Source organism: Rhinolophus sinicus, chromosome 4, assembly GCF_057876585.1.
Source record: "Rhinolophus sinicus isolate RSI-liver-muscle chromosome 4, RSI-T2T, whole genome shotgun sequence".
Lineage (NCBI taxonomy): Eukaryota > Metazoa > Chordata > Mammalia > Chiroptera > Rhinolophidae > Rhinolophus > Rhinolophus sinicus.
In genome coordinates this window covers 71,957,803-71,983,500 of record NC_142504.1, presented here as the reverse complement: position 1 = coordinate 71,983,500, position 25,698 = coordinate 71,957,803, and the positions used below count along the sequence as shown (strand labels likewise).

The 25,698-nt window shown below is 36.3% G+C and overlaps 1 protein-coding gene and 1 pseudogene across 7 annotated transcripts in view; one reads left to right on the top strand and one right to left on the bottom strand.

Annotated features, from left to right (window-relative positions):
• The window catches only part of DLGAP1 (DLG associated protein 1), an 855,894-nt gene that overhangs the window by 758,734 nt on the left and 71,462 nt on the right, over positions 1-25,698 (bottom strand). The window lies entirely within an intron of this gene.
• On the top strand, positions 24,108-25,520 carry LOC148758404 (ubiquitin-ribosomal protein eL40 fusion protein pseudogene; annotated as a pseudogene).

The window sequence follows — 25,698 nt, the reverse complement described above, 5'->3', positions numbered from 1 at the left end:
GCGGGGCAGAAGGAAGTGCAGTCTCAAGGACTGGCCTAATCGGCCTACACATTAGCTTTTATTAGTTAGGTGGGGAAGTAAAGGAGATAAAGCTTGTCAATCCCATGATCTGTGAATCCCACACATCATAATAGGAAACTGATTCAAGCCAATCACCGTTGCCTGTAGGCAGCAGAACTGTAAGTCTCAGGATGTTTGTACTTCCCCAAGGGATAAATTCTATATGCATATGAATAGATGGAGAGCACACCATTGAATCACTTCCCTTGCAGGTTTTGGGAAGGAAGGCAGCCACAGAGGCAGAGGCTTTCCTTAGCCTGGGGAAGGCTGGGGGCTGTGCCCACCTCTATGAACCCTGTGGGTTCTCCTGTTGGTCCCCACTCGACTGTGCCTGGCTTGAGGAATCTTACTCATCATTCGCTGACCAGCCATCTTTTTGGGGCCAAACAGGGAAACATAAGGTGTAAACACAAAGGTGAAGCAAAGTCCCTGAAAGCATCCGTCTCACAGACTCTCCTTTCTTTGGGGGCAGGTACAAGGAGACAGACGGGTAGGCTGCTGCGTGGCCACAGTACTGATCAAAGAAAGAACAAATTTAAGAAATAGGAAAATAACACATGTGATTGTGTATGGCTGAAGCATAGGGAATATGTGGGAGATGGTCAAAATTGAACCCAGAGTCAGGTCACATACCATGCTAAGGAGTTTGGGCTTTATTCTCTTTGGTATAGACAGCAGGGAGCCACTGAGTAAACTTAATCTGAAAAAAGGTGCATTTGAATTTCCGCAAGATTGCTGTAATAATAGTGTTAAAATTGATCATATGAGAAGAGGAAATAAAATAGCTATAGTCATAATCTAAGGGGAAATGATGAAGGCCTGACTAAGGCAGGAACTAAAGATAAGCAGTGGTAATGAACAGGAAAGGCCGGATAAGAAGAATCAACAGTAATCTGAGGTTAATGTTCATGGGGCAATGTAGGTGAGAAAATAAGGTGAGGGAACGGGGAAAATCAAGGAGATGCCCAGGATTCTGACTTTGGTCAGAAAGGGAATCCAAGTGTGAGTGAAATGGAACTAGGCCATCTCATGCCTTCCCTATTCACACATATCACCCACCCCTAGGCCAGCCTTGTCCAACACTGCATCAGCACCAACACACACACACACACACACACACACACACACCATGACAAAATCACCTAATGAGATATTTTCAGAATTTATTCCCCTGGTTAAGCAGTATAAGATTGTATTGTTAATAGAAAAATTGATCAGAAAAAATAAAAACACTATTTTTTCTCTTTTAGTAACTTATATGGGTTAATTCTTTTCAAACAAACTGCAATTTATGCATAACTTGCAAAAAAGAAATTTTATCTATATAATTTTTGGGGGAAAATCCATAAATTAAATTGCATTTGGTCACTCCATGACTATGAGCTCTTCTTTGCCCCAGCTTTACTAGGCATAATTTCATCAGTTTACCATAACACTTCCCACTAATCCAAGAGTTTCAAACACATTTAAAAAAAAAAATGTTAGTAAATAGATGCTGATAAGAAACCAGGATTAAGTGGATTAAATTATTCCAAAAATTTTAAACTTGTTGATACTTTGAGCTGCAATTCAGTCAGACGTTAATTAGCCAAATTAGTCATATATTCTTTGTTTGCTCAGCACCCTTTCACAATAATATACAATTCATGAAGCTTGTCTTATTTGTAATAAATTTAGGCATTCAAAACTGAGACCAACCAACCTGAGGCCAAACTTGTGCTCTTCTAAAGCAAATGGTTTTCTGACTATTGTTTTACCTATGACAGTCCCTAAGATCAATTTGATTCAACATTACAGTAAAAAAAGCAGTGGGATAATGTTATTCTACTCTCTTTACTGTAGGCCTTAGGCATCGTACTCGTCTGTATCCACCATGAGGATGAGGCTCCTGACTTATCTCCCTCTAGCGCTGAGCACAACTAGTACATAATGGAATCACAATATGTACCTGTGCAAAAGCCTAGGCGGAATAAGAAGCAACAGATACAATTCTTTAGATTAGATTAAACTATGACTTGAGAATTGAATTTACCACACTAAGTGCTTTCTTTAAACAGCAAATCTTTACTTCCAGTTAATATTTAAGACTATCCACATATGAGGCCCAATATATAACTATATAACTGTTTATAACTATAAAAAACTGATTTCTTTTTATCAGTTTAAACTCATAATAAATGTTGATAAATGGAAAATTAGCAAACATGGGTGGTTTTAAAATATAATACACTTATAGTTGACATATCAATATAAAAAGGAAAATCTGTAGATTCTAAAATAAGAAAAAAACCTTTCAAAAGAGTATGAAAACCAATGGAAAAAAATGAATCATATTTGATCATAGCAAATTTCAAAGAGCTACCTAAAGCCATCACAAGCATAAATAACACTTGGCATATAATGTCATTATTTCAAATAGTTTATGTGTGTCAAGGCAATAACCAGCTGTTAATTTCATTGTGCTCTCCTACACACTTACTAAAATTATTTTTCGGTATATCCAGTGATTACTTTTGCTACATACTCCAGTTCCATAACTTGTTCTCTTCTATCTCGAGAATTTTCAATCTGATTACATTTTCCATGATGCAAAACCACAATGCCCTTATTGAAATCCAGTTAGAAATAGCTGAATTCTGTGTCCTTCCTCCTTCTGCTTTATGTCATACAGCCCTACACTGTTATAAATGGTTATTTGAATTTCAATGGAAACCTAACTGATGTATCTTTACCACAATCTCATTGGACAGGATCTCTACTGTTCTGATTTGAGGACTGTTCTAGGCCATTTCTTATGAAGGAATCAATTTAGAAAATATTTGTTTGAGCCAAGATATAATTAGTATCAATGGGAAACTTTGCAAGTCAGAAGAATAAATAGTCTATAGTCTTAAAAAGGTAGTCTTATTAAAAAAGTCAGGCTTATTAGAAGAATGATTCTGAGCACTTATTAGAAGAATGATCAGTAATTCTTGGTTGGCTATATTTCTCTCCTTTAATACCAGGTAGAGGTGAAACAAATCTTATTTCATAGATTCATGAAGTGCTTATTGGACACAAAGCAGTGCCCTGGGATTTTAGGTTTTTGGAACTTGCCATTGTGCATCAGGGCACTACACGATTAATCCATAACCATCCAGAGCACACTTAAAATGCAATTTTCTTGACAGTGGTTTTCTAGGTTTACTTATACATTCGGTTATTTGGGCTCAGAGCCTTCTGATTTCATAAATTCTGACTGTGTCAAGTGAATCAAGGGGAGGCAATGTTTCCTTCCCAACACAATGACCCTTCAAAGGTCTGGATATTGTCATGGCACCAATGCATTTTCAGGAGTTCAGAGCGCTAGTCCCAGTACTTTTTATTTATTACATGCACACACACAAACACACACATGCAGAGTTCAGACAAGGTGGCTGCATTTGTGGATGGTGCTCCCTCCAGAGCCGAACAAAGAAGAGAATAAGAAAAGGTGAATGATGTGTTCCTTCTTTTGCAACTGCATAGCATTTGTTACCATTCTAATCTTTACAAAAATATAATTGAGTTCAGAATAGAAAAGAACTGGTATATTCCTCTAAGTTAATTATTCCTAGACTCTGAGTTAAATTTTCTCATGCAATTACATTGCTTGAAAAATGTCAAGTATTTATAAAAGCTCTAAAACCTTTAGCTGTTGGCCATGTTTTCCTTCTTGAAGAAAATACGGAGTATATTTTTATTTCAATGAGTTGGATGTAATAAACATATCCTCTTAAAGAATAAACAGAATCAACAGTTCTACAGAAGAGATTACACTGCTTAGGATTTTAAAATTAACTTCATCTTCAATCGCTCATAAAACTTCTACATTGTCCTTACAAAGACTGACAATTAAGTTCATGAACTCGTCCTAGTAAAAGTGCTACTTAGCTCATTGCTGAATATCACTACAGTCACCTTCGCAGTACTCCCCTTGGGAAGCTATGCACCGATGCCAGTGCCTAGTCCACCCTTCAAATCATTTTGGAACTCTTTTTCTGGAATGGTCATCAGAGCTGTTGTCATATTACACTGATGTCCTGAATGTCATCAAAATGTCTTCCCTTCAATATTTCCTTTAACTTCATGTAAATAAGAAGTCATTGGGGGCCAGATTAGGTGAGTACGGAGGGTGTTCCAATACACTTATCTGTTTACTGGTTAAAAACTCCCTCAGAGACAGTGCTGTGTGAGCTGGTACATTGTTGTGATGCAGGAACTCCTTCAGGACCATTTTTGCACACACCTTTCTCATGCCAAGATTTTCAGTTAAGATTTTCCTAACTGTTTCTCTATCGATGTTTACTTGGTCTGCTATGCTTCTTACAGTCAGCCGACAATTTTGACACAATTCAACAAATGTTTGTAATGTTTTCATCAGTTCTGCTGGTTACTGGCCATCTTGACCTCTCTTCATCAGTGACATGTTCTCTCCCCTCAGAAAAATGTTTAATCCATTTGGACACTACTATTTTATTCATGGCATTATCCCCATAAACTTGGACTAACATGTCCCTGACTTCACTTCCACTTGCCAAGTTTAACAAGAAATTTAATGTTTGTTCATTGCTCTAATTCAAGCTCAGACAATCTCGCGATGGCACACAAAAACACCCAACAACAATAATGAACACCACTCAGCAAGACACTGTCACATGTTGACATGAAAACAGCTGTGAGACACTGATATAGCAAGGTTCTGAAACCTTACTGAGCTGTTTGTACAGTGCTGTCAATGTAAGCTAAGTGCACAGTGGCAAGTTCACAAACTTTATTGCTAGACCTCATATATTGTGACATATACATTATTACTTTCTAATAAAATATGTAATCCATACCACTGAGGTAATATACACACAATCACGATTCACTTTGAAAGGATTCCAGGAAAACATTTTTTAAATAGAATTAGCGAGGGAGTAGAAAACAGGTAATACAATGTTGGTAGGAGTGTAAATTAGTACAGCCTTTGTGGAAGGCCACTTGGCTGTATCAAAATTCAAAGACCACATATCCTTTGGTTCAAAAATTCTACAATCTGGAATCCATCATATGCAAGTATATTTGCATATACACAAAATGTACATGAGAATGTTTATTATTGCATCAAGTATAATTCCTTAACTTTTATTGAGCATGAATTTATAGGATAGCTAAATTAAATTCACATTATGGACTAATATGCAGCAGCTCAATGTAGTGAAGTAAAGCCACATATACTGATTTAGAAAGATATCAGAGATGCATTGTTAAATGAAACATGTAAGGCTAAGTTACAAAACAATGCATCCAGTATGATCTCCTTTATATAAAAACTAAATCTATCTATCTATCTATCTATCTATCTATCTATCTATCTATCTGAAAAAAAGTTTGTAAGTATGGTTATGTACAGAAAAAACAGGAGAATGGGGAAGAGTGTGCAAGCAGGAGGCCAGGAAAGAGGTAGTAAGACTTTCACATTTTTCATTTTATATTTCACATTTAGTTTTGTAATATTTGATTATTTTACAATGAATATTTTACAAATTGCAGGGAGAAGTAATCCTATAGTATTGGTAAGTTAGTCTTATACCTTAAGACAAAGTCACTTTCTATGAATCTACAGACTGAATTATAATTAAAAACAAAACCAAATTTAAATAAAAAGCAAAACCCAGCTCCCCATGTGCTTATAAATTTAGTAGGAGGTGAGGCAGCACACAATATGGAAGCACCTAAGACTTAAGAACTTTAACTTGCAGCTTAAGCTAAACTCATCTTTTTCATATTTATTTCCTACTCTTCTCCAACACCAATCCTCCCTTTCAATAGCTTGGTTGTGTTGTAATTCCATAAATACCATACCATTCTTACTATTTATCTCTGAATTTGATGCACTTGAGGTGCCTCTTCAGCCAACGTCCCCCTTGCTGAGAATTCTTTGACAACTACACATCCATAACTTTCCTCCAGAGAAAGTGGGTCTCTGCTTCCATATTCACAGCATGTAATCTCCTCTCCTGTGTCTCCACAGTTTATTGTACTGAGTGTCCACCCATACTTATCATCTAATCAATCAGATCCTCTCTCTTAAGAATTTCATCAAGATCATCATAGGCTCCAAGACTGAATCAGTTACTAATTGTTCTTGGAGCTGGAAAATCACACAGACTCAGGAGCAATGGAAGCCATTGGGGCTACTTGTGTTAATTATTACACAGAGAGAGTAAGATTTCAGGCACTTAGACAGAAGGAGAACAAGAACGAAATGATGTCAGTGAGAACAAGAGTGAAAAGGAGAAAAGCGGAGGAGAGGGGGGCAGACATAGCTGCTTTCTTCCCAAGAGCTTTTCAGTTCCTCCACTGAGAAAACCGAGTATTTCTTCATTTTCTTTGGACCTACTGGATACCAACATAATTTTTAATAAATATTTTCTCTATAGATGGATGAATAAAGAAGATGTGGTATTTATATACAATGGAATACTACTGAGTCATAAGAAAAGATAAAATACTGCTATTTGCAACAATATGCATGGATCTTGAGATTATCATGCTAAGTGAAATAAATCAGAAAAAGTCAAGAACCATATGACTTCACTCATATGTGGGATGTAAAATTGAAAGCAACAAATGAATAAGACAAACAAACAAACACTCATAGACACAGGTAACAGTTTAGTGGTTACCAGAGGGTAAGAGCGGGGAGAGTTGGTAGAAGATGGTAAAGGGGGTCAAATACATGGTGACAGAAGATCTGACTTTGGGTGGTGAACACACTGTAATATATAGATGATGTATTATAGAACTGTACACTTGAAACCTATGTAATTTTATTAACCAGTGTCACCCCAATGAATTTAATTTTTTTAAAAAGACAAAAACAGCCAAATATAAACAATATACGATTTATGCATATGTGCATAGTTGATCAAACCATAAAAAAATATTTTTTAGTGAAGTTAATTTGACTGGGTCTTATCTTAGCTACTTGATAAAAAATGTTTCTTGGACTGTCCCTATATCAATTTCAAATCTACTCATTTTACAAGACCCAGCTATTCTTCTTTTTTCTTGAATTTCAATTTACAGCAATTATTCCTTCTGTGAATACAGTACACACAGTCTTTGCCTCACAATTTAAGCTTAAATGGGAGCAACTTTCATCTGTGATGCAATGACTTTGAGACTTTCTTTAGGGCAGAGGTAAAGTGCTCTATTTCTTCAACAGTTTAATTATGTTGAGGGATTCTACATAGCAGAATTGAATGAAGATTGTTGAGGGGGTCTCCTGAAATTCTTTAAATCAACTCAGTATGCATTCAAGAAATATGTTGACTAAGTTGTTAAGCCTATGTTCCAAAAATATAACTGAGTCTCAACTTAACTGACATAGGTAATTATGGCATATAATCTACCACTGCAATCTAATAAAAATATTTAAATGAAAGAAAGTATCTCTAAAGAGATGTAATATGCTAGAAAATGGGAGCCAATTTTGAAAAAATGAATAAACCTATCTACACTGCTTAAACATCTAGAGTTAGTTTAAGTACATGTGATAAACACCAATGTCATGTTCAAAACCCAGATGAAATCTCAATGTAAAGAAAGAATGTTAGTAAAATATTATTGTTGATGTGTTGTATCACTTATACACAAATATTATTCCATGAATAGAATAAATGAGATAGATGAAAATCTTAAGTAAAATTATATTCATGACTATTAAAAGTTGTAATCTAATGGGTAATACAATGCATCACAAATATAGAATCCTTGATAATTTCCCAAATATTATTCAGTAGAAAACAAAAGGAATATAGTTAAATTTTGAAAATTATTCTTATAATTTCCACTAACACATAATAAAATAACTACCCCTTCAAAATGACAATAACCTTTAAAAAGGTGCCAATTCAACAAATGCAAGAGGAGAACAAGCATTTTCCCTTGACTGGAGAAAATAAATCTACCAATAGAATGAAAAATGGAGGGTAAAAAGTCACAGGAGAAAGAAAATCCGATATATATATTAACGTATCTTCTTCTCCATCTTTCTTTCCCTTGCTTCTCCCAAACCACTCCCTCTTTTCATTTACTAAAGATACATGCGCAGGTTGATCATATTGCAGACCTGCTCCCACGCCCAGGAGGCACACTAAGCTGAGTGTTAAAGGATTATCATTGAGAGTAGAATCTAACCTAGTAGGTATACCCCATGAACTCTCTCTTCATCTTTACAAATCTCTGACTTCCTATTTTTCCATCCCATTTAATCTTTGCCATACCATTAATACTTTTCCAGGATCTCAACTCATTGCTTGTATAGTAGCTTACAAATCTCATTTCTGTTCAGACACAACACTGATGAGATGTTTTTGTTTTTGATCCACTATTCTGGCATCAGGACTCAACCTCTCTTGAGGTATATTCCGGAAGGCAACTTAATGATGCAGTTACCAGTTCAGTTCTACTCTGCTACATACATACAACTTCCCTTACCGCTGACCTAATTAAAACAAATGTTAAGGTGTGAGAGACACCCTAATTTAACATTTAAGTAGCTTTAACCAACAATCTATTCATTTTATCATTCTACAGGTACTATTTAAAATGATTGATATATGGCTTACTGGAAAGTTTTCCCATGTTATAATCAATGTGCTTCTGTTCTCTAAGACCTAGAAGTTTGAGACCTTGGCTGTTCTTACATCTATTAGAGTTTAAACCAACAACTGTTTTCAGAGATATAGATGGATAGATAGATAGGTGATAGAAGATATAAGATAATGATGATAGATAGATAGATAGATAGATAGATAGATAGATAGATAGATAGATATAAAACAATGCAAGACCAATCTGATAAATATCAGAGGTACAATTAACTCAGAGGTACAATTATATCACAAAAATGATCCCAATGATATCCAATTGCTAGAAGCTATAAGGAGTATATTTTGAAAGAGTCCACAGGCATTTTTGATGAATCTTAGTTTTCTCTCCAAATGTTCCAAAGTAATAGTTCATAGAGCAAAGTGAAAGTATCTAGATTACTGGACTATTATGCTTTTTTATTATTTCATACTTAAAGTCTTCTATAATGTGTTCCTCACATTCTTTCTAACATTCTGTCTTGCTTTTCATTTCATGTTCCAACAGGTTAGAACCAATTAGATAGGAGTCTCCCATTTCCTAGTTCTCTGGCATTTAACCTCCTTCATTCACTAATAAAAATAAAATAAAATAAAATAAATAAAATAAAATAAGAGACCTGGCTGGAGAATTCCTCACACATACAAAACCAATTAAGCCATGTAAACAAAATCTAATCTAGCTTGTTCTGCAACATAAGCAAAACTTAACTGAGGTGGTATTTCTTGTAAATGCCTCTAATAATCATGAACAAACTTCAATCATTTTCCTAAAATGGTATAAGATAATAACTTTTAACCAATCCCCTGTCATCACTGTTATCACCAATAATTATAAAGGTTAAATAAGTTCCACATTTTTGCTTTGTAATCTGTCCTATAACATTACACTTTTCAGCTTCATTCCACTTTCAGTTTGAAGACTCCCAAATCATGAACTGTTCCATTATGCACAATAAACCTTAATTAAAATTTTAATTGATCTGATGTTATTTTTAACACTAGCATTTGTATGTTCAAATCCTATTTATTCTCTAAAGTCCCACTAAAACACCACCATTGTTATTAAATTTTTTTTGATTCCTTCACATTAAGCTGGTCTCTTCCTACTCTAAATTTCCAGGGACTTGTACATATCTTTCTAATTGTTCCTATCTCACACAGTGGAATGTAGTTACTGAGTCTAGGCTCTATAGTCAGATTCATCTGGATTCCATTTTCCAGTCCACCTCACTAAACTTTAATATATGTCTCCTCATTATATATAACATATAAATAACATATATATATATAATATGTAATATATAAATTTATATGTATATATATATTTACTTGCTAACTCTCAAAAATAGGAATGCTAATTCATTTTTTTAAAGGCTATATGGAACATTTTTTATATTGTTTTATATTTTATGCTATCTCACATGTATACAATTCTCACTTCAGAGTACTTAAAACATAGCAGAATTTAATGAAGATTGTTGAAGGGGTCTTCTGAAGTTCTTTAAATCAAACACAAATTTGACAGTACATTTCAGCAATGTAAACTAAATAGCAATACATTGAATTATTTCAAGGCTAGAGCAACTAAAAACCTTGGAAACCAAGTAACATTCAAAGGCCTAGCTATATTTTAGTAACAGTATTTAGAATGAACAGAGGGTTCCTGTCTTTATTTTGCCTAATAAGGGTAAAATGATTGCTATGCCCACTAACAGAGTTTAGCAAAGAAATCAGAGGTTAATTAGCTTCACTTACTCTTCTTACAAAGGTTAAATGTCCTAAGAATTACAGCATCACCATCCAGATAGTACAAAAGTACAAACAAAACATTACCTGGGGAATAATGTTCCAATATAAAGGTCATTATCTTGAGGTTTGGGGTCAAGATGGTGGAGTAGGTAAATGCTAGGCTTATCCTCTCTCACAACCACTTCAAAATTACAACTAAACTACAAAACAACCATCATTGAAAATCACCTGAAATCTTGCTGAACTCAAGCCCTACAACTAAGGATGGGCAGAAGAAGCCATGTTGAGACTGGTAGAAGGGGCAGAGATGCAGAACGGACTGGTTCCACACTTTCCTGTGACCATTAAAATTAGAAGGGATATTTTATTGTGGAAGTTCCCCATGAAGGAGCAAGGGGGTCCCAGGGCCACACCAGGCTCCCCAGCCCAGGGTTCCAGTGCCAGGGAGAGAAGTTCCCATAATTTCTGGTTGTGAAAACCAGCAGAGATCGTGACTGAGAGAGACAAAAGTGGCTGCAGTCCCAGGCACTCCTCTCAAAGGGACTGCACAAGAACTTACTCACTGATGAAATCACTGGCCCTAAGCTTCGGTGCTGGGACAGCAGCTGGAGAGATGACATGGATATATGGGGGGACCTGAGCTGTCTGGCTTGAGGACAAGGGCTGGAGGGGCATCTTTCTCCCAGACAGACGAGCTGGTGGAAGCCATTGTTCCTTGGTTGGGCCCTCCCCTTCCCAGTGTGCAGATGCTGGTGGCTGCCATATAGGATTCTATATCCAGCTGACTAACACCATTTGTTCACCACGCCCTGGTGATTCTGAGACCCTACCCCATCCAAATTTTGGGCACAGACAAGCCAGGTCCAGTGGTTTTTTTCCTATAAACCCTCTGCCTTGGCTCATGCTGCAGACATTCCTAGGGTCAGGTAATTCTGGCTGAGAAACCCCAAGCCCAGCATTAGCAGCAGCCAGCCTAGATTCACAGCTTGGCATTATGAGGCCATTCAAAGCTCAGTGCAGGTGGAGGCCATCTGTGGATTGTTTTATGGCTCCTGCCAGGTGGCAGGAAGCTGGGAACAGGCGACAGCTGAAGTTGGCCCACAGCGGGTCCCTTCCCAGGTAGTGCTGGGGCTAGCACACCCAGTGGCCAGCTTCAAACACAGCCAGAGTATCACCTAGCTGCCTCCAAGGATGACACACCCAAGGGGTGGATTAAGCAGGCACTGGAGCCCTGCTGAGGCAGATCTTACTCTGTAGAGTCAGCCTCTGCATCACAACTCCTCAACTGTAGTCAGAGCCAGTCCTCACAACAAATCAGCCAGAGGGTTAATCCCTCCTATTGTCATGCAAACAGCAACCAAGGCTCAACTACAATAGGATGGCACACACAAGGGACACACCTGAAGTGCGCAGCTTAGGTGACAAGGAAGATTGTACCACTGAGCCCCACAGCACACCTAGTACAAAACACCACTCTACTAAGACTGGGAAACATAGCAGTCCTACCTAATACATAGAAACAAACATAGGGAGGCAGCCAAAATGGGGAGACAAAGAAACATGTCCCAAATAAAAGAACAGGACAAAGCTCCAGAAAAGGAACTAAACAAAATGGAGACAGACACAAAGTTCAAAACACTGGTTATAAGGGTGCTCAGTGATTTCAGGGAAAACTTCAACAAAGAGATAGGAAACAGAAACTTTGCAGGCCAGAAGGGCTTGGCAGGAAATATTCAAAATGATGAAAAGCAAGGACCTACAACCAAGATTACTCTACTCAGCAAAGCTAATCTTTGGAATCCAAGGACAGATAGAGAGCTTCCCAGATAAGAAAAAGCTAAAGGAGTTGATCACCACCAAATCAGTATTACAAGGAACCTTAAAGGGACTTCTTGAAGAAAGAAAAAGAAATAAAAAAATATGCATAATAAAATGGCAATAACTACATATCCATCAATAATTACTTCCAATGTAAATGGATTAAATGCCCCAATCGAAAGATGGGATGGCTGAAAGAATAAGAATACAAGAACCTTACATATGCAGCCTACAAGAGACTCCCTTATGATGGAAAGACATACAGACTGAAAGTAAAGGGATGGAAAAAAATATTTCATGGAAATGGAAACAAACAAACTAACTAACTAACAAACAAACAAAAAGCTAGGGTAGCAATACTTATACCAGACAAAATGGACTTTAAAACAAAAACTATATAACAAGAGACAAAGAAGGACCTAGTAATCCCACTTCTGGATATTTTTCCAAAGAAACCAAAAACACTACTTCGAGGGGACGTGCTCATACATGTTTATTCCTGCATTATTCACAATAGCTAAGATATGAAGGCAACCTGGATGTCCCTGAATGAATGAATTAATGAATGAATTAATGAATGAGTGAGTGAATGAATGAATGAATGAATGAATGAAGAAGAGGTGGTACACATATGCAATAGACTATTACTCAGCTGTAAAAAAGAATGAAATTTTACAATCTGTGACAACATGGATGGACCTAGAGGGTACTAAGTGTAGTAAGTCAGACAGCAAAAGACAAATGCCATATGATTCCACTTATAAGTGGAATTTAAAAACAAAATAAACAACCAAACGAAACAGAAACAAACTCATAGATACAGAGAATATTTTAATGGTTGCCAGATGAGAGGGGGATTCGGGAGTGGGTGAAAAAGAGGAAGGGATAAAGAAGTACAAATTTGTTGTTACATCATAGTCAAGGGCATGTAAAGTAATGCGTAGGGAATATAATCACTAATATAGTAATAACTATGTATAGTGCCAAGTGAGTAATAGTCAGGGCGATCACTTCATAAATTATATAAATGTCTAACCATTATGCTGTCCACCTGAAATTAATATAAAATAATATCGAATGTCAACTGTAATTTAAAATTTTTAAAGGGGGAAAATATAAAGGGGAATAAGAGGTTCAAAGTTCCAGGTACAAAACAAATAAGTCTTGGGTATATTATATACAGTATAGGAAATATAGCCAATAATGTTGTGATAGCATTGTATGGTGTCAGATGGTTGCTGGACTTAGCATGGTGATCACTTCTTTAGTATAGGGAATATAATCAATAATATGGTAATAACTCTGTATAGTGCCAGGTGGGTACTGTGGAATAACTATGATGTACACCTGGAATTAATATAATATTGTATGTTAGCTATATTTTAATAAAAATCTTAAAAAAAAAAAGAAAGATCATCTTCTGGAGTTTTGACTTTTAAAATTCAACTACTGTGCAAGTATATTTTTACCAAGTAAAATATTATGTGCTTGAACTCAAAAGATTCAATTTATTAATGAGATTTTTATTAGCATTCATTTTCTTTTTCCTCATATAATTAAATTTGAAAATGTAATCCTAATAAAATTAGGATGCAAGATATCTTTCTCTGGTTCAACAGGAGAAGGCTGTGTTAGAAATAACACTAGACCGTGAGTTAAGAGACTTGAATTCTACACTGATTAGTCAATAAATGAACTCTGTATGGATTTGTATAAAACTAAGCACCCCCCATTCATAAAACAAAAGAAATATATACTTCAAAGGCATGTTTATTCATGAGGATCAAGTGGAATTGTTTTGGGACTGTGCTTTGTAGAATACAAAGTGTTCAAATATAATTGATTATTATACTTCCTTTTTTTAAGCCATGTAATGTGACCACGTTGCCTTCTTCAGTAACCAAATGGATAAAACCCATATATCATGATACTGAAGGGAAGACCCTAAATTTTGCAGTTCCATTTGAATCTCCACTACTGTACATCTAATCCACAAGTTTGATAATAAGAGTAACTGAGATCCTTTCAATGGCTTCCATCTAATAAATAAAGTAACTCTAGATCAGTTCTCTGGAACTTAGTGAATAGGAAAATATTAGTGTAAAATGTCCTTTTACTCTGTTAATAAGATGTGCAAAAGTCAAAAAAGCTTCTAATCAGTATGGTAATGCCATAAAATGGTAAATTATTTCCTCAAGCAACAAAGCAACTTGCATCCCCCAAAACAGCTTTGGTCAATAGCAATGGGGCTTCCTTCTAAAGTGACTACTAATGAGAGAATCAAATACATGATTCAATATTGTATCTGACAAATAATGAAAAGTATCTAACCTACGTAATATCAGCTTTATCTAGGTTTCATGGAGTCACTGAGGATATTTTCAGAGCTAAATTTTCCTTGTGAAGGTAATTGCACACACTAAGTACGATTTTTTTAAAAAAATCTCTTACTAAGTTAATGTATTGAAATTGATTAGAGCAGTGCTTGATAAGTGCTCTAGAAGTTGAGATTATTATTATTATTATGACTGATCTGTTAACTATTTTTGTTTTCCTATAGAAGAACTACTGCAGTCCACCTTGCTTACAGAGTGGAATGGCAGGGATTAATCAGTTTTTAAATACCATGTCTTGTTCATCAAAATAATTTTATTCCTTCATCTCTGGAAAACAAGTTGAACCTTAACAGCAACAGTAGGGTTTTTGTTTGTTTGTTTGTTTGTTTGTTTGTTTTAATATAAGGGCTGCCTCAAGACCAAATACTTTCTATATATTCACTTATACTGAGATAGCTAAAAATATCTTATCACCACTGGTCACTTGGACACCCATAAAAAGATAATAATAATAGCCAAATCAAGAAAGACTACCTATTGATGTTTGGAGGTTAGACCACATCATTGTACCAGCAGTAGCATCTCAGAACAGTCTTTTTTTGTTTTGTTTTGTTTTTTTGTTTACTGTTAGAAAAACTAAAACACCTACCCTATTTGCTTGAGTTAGTAAAGAACAAACCAAAAATTTCCATTAACTGACATTTGAAATTAAAATATCTTTGGTGCTTTGCCAGGTCCATCTCACATCTTTGCCCTCAAAGTTCTTCATACCCCCATTGCTTTTCTCTCCTCTCCCTTTATCTTTGCTGATTCCCAACTCCACTGTGACTGTCATGCTTCCCTGATGCCTGGAACAGCACCTCGTTGCCATGGAAATAATGACTTTAAAAAACAATACAATACAATAAAATAAGTAATAATGAAAGCTTAGGCAGTTTGTACCCTAGCCAGGGAGGGAGGGAAGAGCCAGAAATAGAACTCAGCCGTACTGACACTAACAATTACTCCTTTGATCTAGCCGTTAGGCCACTAGGTTTCCCTTTTCTTTTTTCACTTTCATTTTTAGATACATACTCCCAGATGATATCAGGCAGCATGCAAATTTTGAGTTTAAAAAATGTTAAAGTAATGGTGAGACAATGAAGCTTATTCTATGATTATTTGAGATCATTAAGTAGTATACAACCACCATATTCAGGATAACTTAGCTCTTAAAATGACTTCCTCAGACCCCCAAAAATCTGGCTCAAAAATAAGAAAATACTTATTTTTCATTCTTTTTCAGTTACATTATTATTGAAGTACATTAATTTTGTCATTGGTCCATAAATTATCAGAAAGCCCCTCTGTTGCTGATAACATCTGAGAGAGGCAGACTGTTGCTGCAAGGAATAATGTACCATATTATATAAATAAATAAAATAAGTGCTGTGGGAATTAGCATATGGACTTTTAAAAAGCCACAGGGTATCATACAATTGACAGGCTTTTCCAGTAAAAGAAATCTACATATTTAGGGTTCTTGCCATCCAGAGACTTCTAAAACAAGACGTATAATAAAAATACACAAATATACATATATAATAAAATGATAAGTAGGTTTATTTTCACATTTTACTTTTATCACTCCAGTTATGAATAATCCTATATTAATTGTGAAGCACTATAGAATAGTTAGGATAAACATGCCCCTAAATTGACAATAATGTACTGTAATTCAAATAATTTCTGTAGAGAATATGAAATTTTGTAAGTCTTTAGAGGAAATCACATGAAAGCTTTCTAAGCATAGGAGAGTACAAAGAAATATACAGAATACGAACCACAACTTTAAAAATCTGCCCCAAGGATTTATAAAAAGTAATGATGTGGGTTGATGAGGTGTCTTAAAGCTAAGGGTCATTTACTTAAAAATTTTAAGTGCATTGGTAACCAGGGATGGGCTGCGGGGTGATTACAATGATAGCTACAACCTCCTTTGGGAAATGATCAGGAGCTTAAAGCCCAATGGATATGGCAAATTACCAAATATAACTACAGTTCATCATGGTTAATGCTACATTACAATATGTAGAAGCAAGAGTTACAGTCATCACACATTTTTAAGTTAGCCATGCCTGGATAGGCCAATAGACCTTCCCAAGGTCACAGAACTGGTTAAGAATCAAAACAGGTGGTAATGGGAAAATATGAGCAGGAGTCTTCTGAGGTCTCTGTATTAGTAAGAAGGATCACATACACATAACATTTGTGAGGAAATGGAGTGGCAGGCAGTAACTATTTCAGAGACCATTAGAAGATGACAATCTGGGAAACCAACACTGTAAGACCTAGAAATGCAATAATGAAAATAAGCATGCCTAAAGTAGGGCTATGTTTAGAATAGATGAGATGCCAGTTTGAAACAAAAAGGAAATGAGGCAAAGAAAGAAACATAGTGAAGCATCACAATTGCATAATAGGTGTAATTAGTATATAAAATCTGTGGAGCAAGAGCATTTGTGGTGAAAGAGAAGTGTTGCCTCTTTAATACTCACAGATAAATAAGAGTAAAACTACCTAATTTAAATGTCTTGTAAATAAAATAAGATTCAAGTTAAGATGGGAAATATGCTGTTTTTCTTAAAATTTATCGAACACCTGCAGTGTTCTAACTCCTCAAATCCTCACTGGAATAGTAATTAAAAAAACATGGAAATGGATGAAAAGGGTAGAAAAGAAATGATGGGGCAAGGTTTAGTGGAAAGATAGGTGATATCATACAGTTAAAAGACATTTATTGAGCTTCTGTTACAAACATGTCTACAAGGCATTTTATTAGACTCGTTAGAGAGTGAAAAAGAATTTAATAGTCTAATCAGGAAATAAGAGAAATACATGAATAAAAATAAACACAAGGTCTATGTTTTTAAAATTTTATTAATAATGATTATTAAAGCAAGGTCATTATCATTGACCAGATGATAATTTTAAAATGTTATTGGAAGTAATTGTGATAGAAATTTATTTAATAAATAGAAATAAATGTACTTTGTTTTAAATTAATTTAATATAATACCATTTGCTCTAGGGCAGACTTCTCTAACCTTGAAATAGCAAAATGTATGACTTTGCTCTAAAGTAATAAAATTTTAGAGCAAGAAGGAAACATATGGAATATATAATTTTCAGATGATAAAACTGAGTCCCTGATAGGTTAAATTAGATAGTCAAGATCACACAGCTATTCAATGGCAAAAATTTGAATTAGCACTCAGGTCTTCAACTTTCTCAAGCTCTTTCTACCATCTGTCACTGTTACTCTTCTGGGTCAATTTTTGTGAGGTCTGCTTCTTGCCTTGAGATAGTTTATTATTTAAGTTAGATCATAAATACCTCTTATTGCAGTGTCAAATTCATACAAGTTTTGGGTTATCATTTAAAGAAGGTTGGGGAAAGTAACTTTTTCATTGCTAATGTGATATCTGAAGTTAATAAAGACTTCCGTAAGAGAAATTTGGGCATCTTGCCTGCAATAGTTTCATTACCTCATTACTCCTTCTTATTTTTCTTTACTGTCTTCTCTGCCTTTTTTTCACCTCTGAAATGCTATTGACATTATAGTTCTATTACTGAACTACATGCTGTCACTTAGGCAAGCTCAGCCTTTCTCATACCTCCAATCACTGTCTTTTCACTGACAACTCTGAGTTCTACATCTCCAGGTCAAGAACTTTCTCCCCAAAACTGCACACCCAGCTACCTACTATATATCTCCAAATGAATGTTCCATGGATACATGTCCAAAATGTTTTCTTTTCCTCATAACCTTCTCCTCCTTCTCAGTCATTAGCTTCATGGTCTCCTAATCAGAAACTTCAAAGTCATTCTAGAATTTGCTTCTCCATATCTTACTGTCTATTCCATTTTTTTTTTTATTGCTCTTTTGTATTGCTATTTCTCTACTATAGAAACTCATTTTTCTCTTGGAACATTGCAAAGATCTCTGAACTTATACTGATGTTTATAGCTGGTCTCCAATAGATCCTCCATGAAGTTTACACCAGACTTCCCGCTTAGGCACACAATCCCTGTAGGGAAAGATCAAATCTCATGAGACTGGCACAAGAGACACCTGGTTCTTTTCTTACTTCACTCCCCTACTTCATCTCTTCTTCACTCTCATCTCTGTATGATAACAGCATACTACCGTGTTTCCCCGAAAATAAGACTGGGTCTTATATTAAGGGTTTGCTCCAAAAGACGTATTATAGCTTATGTTCAAGGGATGTCATCCAGAAAAATCATGCTAGTGCTTATTTTCCGGTTAGGTCTTATTTTCGGGAAAACACGGTAGACAGCTTAGAGTTCCCCCAAAACATCATGTTTTCTTCAGGAGAGGTGACAGATTTGAAAACAGGACAAAGACAACTCATTCCTGGGAGCAGGAAAAACACAGTGATGATTACAATATTAAAAGTTATAAGAAGACAACAGGTTATTTCAGAGAAGATAGCAGAGAGTGACAGCTAGCAAATATCACAGAAATGGCTCCTGAATCAGAACACAGGGATGAAAATACTTACTAATCCCAGAAATAACTGGCTGGTGAAATCTTTGGATAATAGTAGATTGTAATATTTTATGGTCGAATAAAGTCAATGAATTTACCTGTCGGCCATCCAGTTTATAAAGAGATAAAACTGGGATTTGAATCCTGATGTTCCAAACTCTACAACCCATTCTGCTCTCTTATAAGCTCCATAGATTGTTCTCATTATCTGGGGTAAAATAAGTTAAAGAAAGGTTTCCTAATGCAGAAATTCTCAAAAATATAATGCGAGATTTCACCAAAATACTTACCTCAAACTTCTGTGTTTCAATGAATTTGAATGGGAGTTATATATTCCTTGTAGCCAAAGACATCTTAACCAATATTTAACATAATATTTTAAAAATTACTTCATCAAAATATATCAAAAAAGCAACTGAACTACAATGAGATATCACTTCCAATTATCAGGATGGCTACCATAAAAAGAAAAGAAAAACAACAAAAAAAGCATTGGCGAGACTGTAGTGGGAATCTAAAATGGTGCAGCCACTATGGGAAACAGTATGGCAGTTCCTCAAAAAGTTAAAAATAGAATTACCATATGATTTAGCAATTCCACTACTTATTATATATCCAAAAGAATTCAAAGTAGGGTCTCAGATTGTTGGGATGGTTTTTTCCTGCGAGCACAGCCGCTAGGAACTTTCGGTCCCCCTCCTCCTCCGATATCTTATCGGAGCAGTTTCCTGCGAGCACAGCAGTTAGAGGCTTTCCCATCAAAACAGTATTGAGTGATCACAGCTGTTAGGGACGGACCTCTCCGGCACCCCAGCCAGATTTAACCAATCCCTAGCACCGCAATAGCAATGGAGCGAAGGCCCCCAAACCCGAGGACTAACCCTATAAAACAAAGCGCCTGACCCAAGTAAGTGCTCAGTCTTTGGGAAAAATCCCGCTGAGCCCGTCAGCGTAATAAAGCTGTGTTCTCCCTGATCTCTCTGTGAGGCTTGAGTCTCTCGGTCCTCGCTGCTTTTATGCAACAAGATATTTGTACATCTATGTTCACAGCTGCATTATTCACAATAGCCAAAAGGTGGAAGCAACCCAAGTGTCTATCAACAGATAAATGGATAAACAATGTGGTATATGCATATAATGCAACATTATCTAGCCTTAAAAAAGGAAGGAAATTTTGACACATGCTACAAGATGGACAACCCTTGAGGACATTATGCTAAGTGAAATAAGCCAGTCACAAAAGGACAAATACTGTGTGATTCCACTTATATGAGTTACCTGCAGTAGTTAATTCACAGAAACTTAAAATGAATGGTTGTTACCAGAGGCTCGCGGGAGGGGGAAATGAGCAGTTGTTGTTTAATGGGTATATAGAGTATCAGTTTTGCAAGACGAAAAATTCCCAGAGATTGGTTGCACGATTGAATGTACTTAACACTTCTGAACTGTACACTTAAAAATGGTTAAGATGGTTACGTGTAATTTATCATGATTACAAATTTTTAAAGATCAACTCAATGGTGATAGCAAAAACAGATTAACAGTGGTTTCCTGTGGTTGGCTGAATTAAATGATTGTTACTTTCTAATCTTAATGTATTATCCAAAATTACCACAATGTGATGTCTATCTTTTATAATCAAAATGGACGCTATTAAAATAACCAAGTCCAGACCATATAATATATGAAATTTGAATGCATACCTCTCATATGCCTTCAGATCAACTTAATTATTATATTATATTCTATATGTCATAAGTCTGCTGGTGGCATACAATGAATGTCTATTAAGACACATACCAATTACTACAACCTGTAATTAATGGTGGATAATTTAAATACTGCTAGTAGCCTTCATTATTAAATCTAGAAGTCTGTTTTCTTCATGTTAGTAAGATACTTCTTCAAAATTAATTTTACCAAACTATTTGAATACTATGTACACATAAGGCACTGTGTTCATTACTATGGTGATAGAGCTAAATCAGGTAGAGTTTCTGACCTTGAGGAATGTTCTAATGGATTGCATTATTCTTTAAAATATTCTTTAAAGTATATTCCATTCCTTATAGACGGAATATATTTCCCCACACTATGTTAGCCAGTGAATCATGAGGAAAAGTGGTGTATGCCACTTTTTTATATAATTAATAAACTTTATTTTTAGAGAAATTTTGGTTTCACAGCAAAATTGAGGGAAAGGTACAAATATTTCCCATATGCCTCCATCCCATACACATATATAGGCACCCCCATTATCAACATGCCCACCAGTGACCCATTTGTTATAACTGATGAACCTACACTGACGCATCATTATGACCCAGTCCATACTTTACATTAGGATTCACACTTGGTGTTGTATATTCTATGGGTTTTGACAGATATGTAATGATATGTATCCACCATTATGATATCATACAGAATAGTTTCACCATTCCCTGCACTCACCACTTATTCATCTCTCCCTTTCTTCTCACCTCTGGCAACCATTAATCTTTTTTCTGTCTCCATAGTTGTGGTGCTACAGGATGTCATATAATTGGATTAATATAGTATGTAGCCTTTTCAGAATAGTTTCTTTCACTTAGTAATATTTAAGTATCTCCCATGTCTTTTCATGACTTGATAGCTCATTTCTTTTTAGCACTGAATATTATTAAATTGTCTGGATATACCACAATTTATTTATCCACTCACCTACTGAAGGACATATTGGTTGTTTCCAAGTTGTGGCAATTATGAATAAAGCTGCGATGTGCAGGTGTATATGCCCCTTTTCAACAACTCTTTAAGACCACTCTCATGGTTTCTCCATGTTTTCTTTTTTCACTGACCTGTGTCTGGAAGTGCTATACCTTGGGCCAGCTCCAAAAGTCTGCACATATCCTGGAAGATAGAAGCTGGGGTGCAGGACTGTAATTATTCCAAAATGGACATTCATCATAAGCAACATTATTTGTTACAGCAACTAAATATAGCCTATCCCAATAAATCGATAGCTTATGTGTCTATGCCACAAAACAAGTTACTTCCTAGGGAAGATTGCTCCTCCTGTGATCACTTTCTGAAATACAGGCACCTGTTTTTAATAGCACAGGGCAAGAGACTTCTGTAACTCAGGAAATTTAACTAAGTTCCTTTTCCAACTCTTCTTTCATTCAAGAAAAATGGCAGAGTCCAGTTGCTGAGGGTATGCTTTCTTCATCATTATTGTGCCTTTGGCTAATTTGAATCAGAGTGGGCTTTCTTACATATCTAGGGTCTCAATCCCTTCCTCAATTAAAAGTCTCATTAACCGATTACACCAATCTCTAGAGTTGAGTCATTGGTTATTTTTTTTTTACAACTTTGAATGCTAAGTGATGTTGGCCCCAACCAATATCACGCTGTTACCTATTTTCAATGACTTCAACGGCACTGTTTAATGAAGAGCCCCTTACCTTGAAGGCAATTGAAGAAACGTCCAAATGGCCTACAGCAGCGCCTTTGAATTATGGCTTGCTAGGTAAATGAACTGGTCCTTCCCAGAGTAGCTATCTTCAGAGTTGCTCATTAGAAATATTGGCTCTCATGTTGTCTCATGGTCAAGCAGATCTATACCCTTTGTTAAGCTATGCTCCCAGAAACAGATTCTCAAGCTGAACTTCCCTCTGGGGCCAAAGGAGATCCTCAATATTGCTAGACAGTAGTTCACTGAAATGGAGAAACAGTTTGGCCTTGATACCACATTTGCGTGTTGCTTAGATATCTGATCCTCTTTATCTAACCTAACAATACATTTTAAAAAGTTTTGTATGGCAAAGGGGATTGACATAGTTAGTTTTATCGTTGTTACTAATTTGTTGTTTGTGTATTTGTTTGGGGTTAGAAACTCTTAAGGGGAGAAATTGAACTACTGGTTCAGCAGGAAAGACTAATCAGTGGATTTATTCGTTGGACAAGTGCAGATCAAGGAAAATGGAGCCTGTTCTCTCTTCAGTTATGTCATACAAAAGCGAGGTCTGGTGCCAGCGATTGCCATAAGCAACCCAGATGGGCAATCCCAAACCCATTTACAGACAAGTGATAAGTAGCACAACCTGAGATCCATTGACAAAGACCTCCTATTTCACAAGGCATTATGGTATGTTGCTGAAAGAGCTGGTCACACCCCAGTAGGCTTACCCACATTCCCTTCGGAAGCTGTATGATCTCTCCACTTATTGCTTGATTGGATCCTTAAAATCAGAGAGCATGAAAATATATCAGAATTGTCTCACTAAAGGTTAACAAGGAACTAGGGGTCTTCAACATAGACCGTATACTAGAGTCTTATTTATTCTGAGACTCTAGCCAAGCTTCAGATGTTCCAGGAAGAAAAGGAATTTGCCCTCATGTCGCAATATACTTCAAAATACCTTCCTGAAGACAAGTAATGAAAGAGAATGCTGGTAGATAGCTTATCTTGGCTGATCAGCCTGCTTAAATTTTAAAAGCCAATATAAGATCGGAAAGTTTATAACCTACTGATCTCTCTATAATAACTCTATAAGATAATCTTACTTAAGCCCATAGATTTAAATATCATCTTTATGTTTTATGATTTCCACATTTATTAATACCCCCAGACCAGGTCTCATTTCTGAGATCCCGCTTCACATTTCAAACTGCTTATTTGGTATTTTAACTTAGGTGTTTGAAGGATATTTTAATCTTAGAATGACCAGAATAAAACACTAGAGTCCTGACCTCCATCTGTTCCCAACTCCTAGCTTCTTTCTCTCAGAATGTGGCACCAGCGAGCAACTGTACCAACCAGAAACGTACATGTCATTTCTTCCCTCTCTCCCCATACCTAATCAATTAGCAAGTCATGTCTACTCAATCTCCAAAATGCATAGGGAACTTTTTACTTTTCTATAAGCCCTGTGCTACCACCTTGAATCAGCCTTGCATCACCTTTTACTGCTTAGATCAGACCCCAAAGTGATTGTCAAACTTCATAGCTGAGGTTTCCTTGAAGTAATAGAAACAATCTTAAGACATAAATTACATTTGCCATTTGCATATTTAAACAATTTTGTTGCTCTTTGTTTTTAAGGATGGAGCAGCCTCCCCAGCAGATGCAGAGATGCCCATCTTTGTGAAGACCCTGACGGGCAAGACCATCACACTCGAGGTGGAGCCCAGTGACACTACTGAGAAAGTCAAAGCTAAAACCCAAGATAAGGAGGGCATCCCACCTGACCAGCAGCGTTGGACTTTTGCCGGCAAACAGCTGGAGGTTGTCTGCACTCTCTCAGACTAAAATGTCGAGAAAGAGTCCACTCTGCACTTGGAGCTTCATCTGCACGCGGGGCGGCACCATCAAGCCTTCCCTCCACCAGCTCACCCAGAAGTACAACTGCGACAAGATGATCTGCCGCAAGGGTTACGCTTGCCTGCATCCCCATGCTGTCAACTGCGCAAGAAGTGTGGCCACACCAACAACCTACACCCCAAGTAGAAGGTCAAACACGGCCCCTCCACCACCTCCTCGGCCCACAGCGCGGCTTCCTGCCCAAACTCCTTGGCCCTGGGGCCTCAATAAAGTGTCCCTTCCTTTGACTGGAGCAGTAAAAAACAAACAATTTTGTTGATTGCCCTTTACACTTAAAATCCTAACTTCTTATGGTGACCTTTGAAAACTATATACCTAGACGCCTATTGATTTGTAGATCGGGACTCTTCTATCTTACTTCATGACCCTCTCTCACTACATTTATGCCATAGCAGTTTTCCCCTCATTTCATGAACATACCGTGTTTCCCCTAAAATAAGACCTACCCTGAAAATAAGCCCCAGTTAAGATCGTCAGCCAGACAGACACATTTAGTACATTATGGCGATGTTCCAGAAGAGGATGACATGACTGTATTTGAATAAATGTAGATTGTTATACATGAAAAAATAAGACATCCACTGAAAATATGCCCTAATGCGTCTTTTGGAGCAAAAATTAATATAAGACCCAGTCTTATTTTCGGGGAAACACTGTACCAATTTCTTTCCACTCAAGGGCCTTTTCACACATTTGCACATACCTGCAATGTACTCTACCTCTAATTTTCATGTAATTGATTCTTTATCAACATTTAGATCCCATCACAAATGCTATTTCCTTAAAGAGGCATTCCTTGACTGTTCTATTTAAACTGGCACCCCTTTCCCATTATTCTTTATCTCAGTCCACAGTTTGTTCACTAACTGGTGCAATTTACAATTACATTTTTGTCTGTATTTTGTTGTTTTTGTTTGTCTCTTCCTTATGAACTTTATAAGGGTAAGCATAATGTTTTACTCACCCTTGAATCTCTATCCCCCAGTACAACCAGTACATAGAAGGTATGCAATAAATATTTATTGAATAAATAAATACAAAAGTACCTATATGGCTGAATATGGTAATGTGACAAGAAAGTTTCTGCACATGAAAAGAAAAAAATTATAGAAAGAAGAAAGCCACAGAATAAGGCCTACTGTGAGCCCTATGACCCTC